Here is a 5147-nt window from a genome sequence, read left to right as displayed (position 1 = left end):
TCTTTGAGCTGTCACCATTAGAATGAGAATTTGCCCTTGACCCCAAAGGAAGTGAATTAAGATTCAAGGTCAAGAGTCAAGGTCAAGGCAATGAATAGAGGCATCGGTATACACTCACCACCTGGGAGAATATTTGTGCAAAATAGGTTACTAGTATGGGTTCTAAATTACATGATAGACTTTTTAATAAATTTTATAGATTAGGGCCACTATGCAGGCTTGAAAATTTTCCAAAATGTCTGTTATTTTGGCTTTGACTCTAGCCTGGAGAAACTGGTTATCAAACCTCTTTACCTTGCAAGCTGTAATGGTTGATATTACCAATAACATTCTGCTCATACCTTTATGCTGTTGCGATTAAGAGTTCTTCAAAGCTCTTCTGCTTAGTCCATGTCTTCCAAAGATAGATTCGTTTCCAAGTTTAAAGCTAAATTGAAAATCAAACTAGGTACAGGGGAAGAAATGTTTGAAACTGGTTCTTTTCAGGTTTTCTGGGCATTGGACATGCATCTCACATTTCCAAAGAGAAAAGGTGAAAGTGATGAAGGGACAGGACCTCCTGTTCTGGCTCACACAGGCCATAGTTTTCAAAATCATAAATAAGAAAGAAAAAATATTTCTTTGACTTCTTCCAAAATATAAGAGTAGCATCTTTGTCGTGTTCATTCATAAGCTCTCCTCCTAGGAAAGCACAAAATTTCCTTCTAAACTGTGGGACTTGGGACTATCCAAAGCTGCAATTTAGGGTCAGGGAGCAGGATATTGAATAGCTTTTTGAGGATCTTTCTATCTGAGATTCTTCTATATAGTTTACAAAAAGGAGTCTGAGTTCATGTTTCTCTGTCCTTGGCTTGTGTGTGTGCTCAGTCGCTAAGTTGTGTCCAACTCTCTGTGATCCCTTGAACTGTAGTCTTCCAGGCTCCTCAGTCCATGAGATTTTCGAGGCAAGAATACTGGAGTGAGTTGTCATTTCCTCTTCCAGAGGATCTTCCCAACCCAAGGATTGAAGCTGTGTCTCCCATGACTCCTGCATTGGCGGGTGGATTCTTTGCCACTGAGCCACTGACTTAGTTCATATAATCAAAAACTTATTGAGTGCTCACTTCAGCAGGGCATATACTAAAATTGGAACCTTACAAAGAAGATTAGCATGGCCCCTGTGAAGGATGACACACAGATTCATGAAGCATTCCATACTTTTTGAAGGTCCAGACATTATAAAACTCTTAGAGGATAACATAGGCAGAATACTCTTTGACATAAATCACAGCAAGACCTTTTTGACCCACCTCCTAGAGAAATGAAAATAAAAGCAAAAATAAACAAATGAAGCCTAATTAAACTTAAAAGCTTTTGTATAGCAAAGGAAACCATCAACAAGATGAAAAGACAACCCTCAAAAGAATGGGAGAAAATATTTACAAACGTAGCAACTGACAAAGGATTAATCTTTAAAATATACAAACAGCTCATGTAGCTCAATACCAATAAAACAAACAACTCAATAAAAAAAAAAATGAATGGAAGACTTAAATAGACATTTCTCCAAAGAAGACATATAGATAGCCAACACATGAAAATACACTCAACATCACTAATTATTAGAAAAAATGCAAATTAAAACTAAAATGAGGCATCACCTTACACTGGTCAGAATGACCATCATCAAAAAAATCCACAAAAAACAAATTTTGTAGAAAATGTGGAGAAAAGGGAACCCTCTTACACTGTTTGGAATGTAAATTGATATAGCCACTATGGAAAACAGTATGGAGGCTCTTTAAAAAACTAAAAACAGAACTACCCTATGACACAGCAATCCCACTACTGGGCATATGCCCAGAGAAAGCCATAATTCAAAAAGACACATGCATCCCAATGTTCATTGTAGCGCTATTTACAATAGTCAGGACATGAAAAAAGCCATAAATATTCATCAATAGAGGAATGGATAAAGAAGATATGATACAGATATACAATGGAATATTACTCAGTCATAAAAGGAATGAAATTGTGCCATTTGCAGACATGGAAAGATTTAGAGACTGTCATACAGAGTGAAGTAAGTCAGAGAGAGAAAAATACGTAAATTGCTAGCATGTGGAATCTAGAAAAATGGTATAGATAATCTTATTTGCAAAGCAGAAATAGACACAGACGTGAACAAATGTATGAATACCAAGGGGGAAAGGAAGGGGAAGGACGAAATAGATTGGGATTGACATATATACACTATTGATACTATGCATAAAACAGATAACTAATGAAAACATACTGTTTATCATAGGGAACTCCACTCAGTGCTCTGTGGTGACCTAAATGGGAAGGACATGCAAAAAAGGGGGGATATATGTATACATATGGCTGATTCACTCTGCTATACAGTAGAAACTAACATACATAGTAAAGCAACTATATTCCAATAAAATTAATAAAAAATAGTATGAGGAAATGTGCACAGATAGGAGAAATGTTATAGATTCAGAAATTTAAGAATTCATTAATATACTAAACATTACTGAATTATATACCCAAAAAACGTTATTGAGAGAAAAGCCATTTTTGAATTGCTCATCTGTCAAGACTATATTACATCTTACCAATATGTGTGGTACAAGTCTTTTTCTCCAATTTTGAAATATAAAAAACCTGAAAAAATAAAAAGATCTATATAACTTGTTTGGTGACAAAAGCTCACTTGGCCTAAATTATTTGGCAGTAGAAGTTGACATAAATTATAGGAGTTTGTTTTTAGTATTTATTCATTCTTCTCACAGTGAGTATTACTATATTTACTTGCAGTAATATGGCAATTATAAGGTGATGTACCAGACTTTTGATGGATTATATGTAATAAGGAATATACAACGTATGGCCATTCAAAAATTCCACAAAATTGTATGTTACAAAAATTTCTAGCCTTACAATTTTCAAACTCTCAGAGTGTCAGCTGTCAGATTGCAGATTTGTATTGACAGAAGAATTACCTGTGGAATGCTGGCTTCTATCTCACAGAAGAATGAAAATGTTTCTAATTTTGCTGAACATAACAGATGCTCGATGAATATTGTTGACTTGATGATTTATTACTGAGTAACATATCTGAAAGGTTGGGGGCGGGAGGAGAAGGGGACGACAGAGAATGAGACAGCTGGAGGGCATCACCAACTCTGTGGACATGAGTTTGAGTCAACTCCGGGAGTTGGTGATGGACAGGGAGGCCTGGCGTGCTGTGATTCATGGGGTCGCGGAGAGTCGGACACGACTGAGCGACTGAACTAAACTGAACTGAACATATCTGAAGGTGCAGAAGAAGAGGCAGAAATAGATAAATGGAAATGTGAGAAGATAAAGATATATCTTCAAGGTGAGAGAAGCACAATCAGTTTTCCAGGTGAGTAAAGTTTAGAGGTTGGCTTGAAGCTCAACATTCAGAAAACAAAGATCATGGCATCTGGTCCCATCACTTCATGGGAAATAGATGGAAAAACAGTGGAAACAGTGTCAGACTTTATTTTTTTGGGCTCCAAAATCACTGCAGATGCTGACTGCAGCCATGAAATTAAAAGACGCTTGCTCCTTGGAACGAAAGTTATGACCAACCTTGATAATATATTAAAGAGCAGAGACATTACTTTGCCAACCAAGGTCCGTCTAGTCAAGGCAATGGTTTTTCCCGTGGTCATGTATGGATGTGAGAGTTGGACTGTGAAGAAAGCTGATCGCTGAAGAATCGATGCTTTTGAAGTGTGGTGTTGGAGAAGACTCTTGAAAGTCCCTTATACTGCAAGGAGATCCAACCAGTCCATTCTAAAGGAGATCAATCCTGGATGTTCATTGGAGGGACTGATGCTAAAGCTGAAACTGCAATACTTTGGCCACCTCATGCGACGAGTTGATTCACTGGAAAAGACTCTGATGTTGGGAAAGGTTGGGGGCGGGAGGAGAAGGGGACGACGGAGAATGAGATGGCTGGATGGCATCACCGACTCTGTGGACATGAGTTTGAGTGTACTCCGGGAGTTGGTGATGGACAGGGAGGCCTGGCGTGCTGTGATTCATGGGGTCGCGGAGAGTCGGACACGACTGAGCGACTGAACTGAACTGAACTGAAAGTTTAGAGGAGGTAGAATTTCAAGAGGTGTTTTCTAAATGCAAAGGTTTTCAAAAATACCTTTTCTTTCATAGAAAGCTAAAATTGATTATTTTTATTCTGTGTTTAATATTGGAGGGATTCCTGTAATTCCTTTTTCTTTCTTTCTTTTTGGTTGCATGGATGAAGGATCTTATTTCCTGACTAAGGTTCGAACCCATGCCCACTGCAGTGGAAGCATAGAATCCTAACCACTGGACCACCAAGGAATTCCCTTCCTTTAATTTCTTAAATACTTTGTTTTCTTTAGAGACTAAAGAATAGGGATAACTATTAAAATTAGTTTATAAATCATATCTCAATTATTTTAATCACTTTTTGAGCATGAGCAGACCAAGTGCCATATATTCATAATTTAATTTAATCCTCACAAAAGCTGTATGAGATAGAAGTATTATTTTTTCAATTTTTCACATAAGGGCATTTCTAGATAAATCAAATAACTTATCTGAAGTCATATAATAGTAAGCATTATAGCCAGAGTGTTCAACTCAAGCAGAACCCCAATCCTTTGTTCTTAAACTACTACACTGTACTTTATTCTATAATAATCTGAAATTCATGGTTAAAAATAAAAATGTGGGCAGCCCTTTAAATAGCCACACAGTATTGTATAATATGTGCTGGGCTATGTTCTCTCATAAGGGCATAGTTGGGTGTTATCAGAAAGGCCTTCTTGGACATAAGCTATATTGTTAAGCTATATACAGTATTCAGCTGTAATGAAAACCAGGAAGTCCAATAACAGTGCTTAAATAAACAAGCTCACATAATATTATGCTCAGGCTTCCCAGGGGTCTCAGTGGTAAAGAATCTGCCTGTCAATGCAGGAGACATAGGAGATGTGGATTTGATCCCTGGGTTGGGAAGATCCCCTCGCAACCCACTCCAGTATTCTTGTCTGGAAAATTCCATGGAGAGGAACCTGGTGGGCTATAGTCCATGGGGTCACAAAGAGTTGGACATGACCGAGCACACACAAACAATATTATGC

The 5147-nt window shown here is 37.6% G+C and overlaps 1 non-coding gene across 1 annotated transcript; it reads left to right on the top strand.

Moving 5' to 3' along the window:
* Nucleotides 1-1097: 1097 nt before the first annotated feature.
* LOC129553444 (U6 spliceosomal RNA) lies at nt 1098-1201 on the top strand. The gene has a single exon (XR_008685469.1). It is a non-coding gene; the product is annotated as a U6 spliceosomal RNA (small nuclear RNA).
* Nucleotides 1202-5147: the final 3946 nt, after the last annotated feature.

The sequence above is a fragment of the Moschus berezovskii genome, chromosome 18 (genome assembly GCF_049115385.1).
Source record: "Moschus berezovskii isolate FMDL1 chromosome 18, NW_MosBer_1.0, whole genome shotgun sequence".
NCBI lineage: Eukaryota > Metazoa > Chordata > Mammalia > Artiodactyla > Moschidae > Moschus > Moschus berezovskii.
Note: the sequence above shows the minus strand (reverse complement) of the source record. Positions and strands in the feature narration are given on the sequence as shown.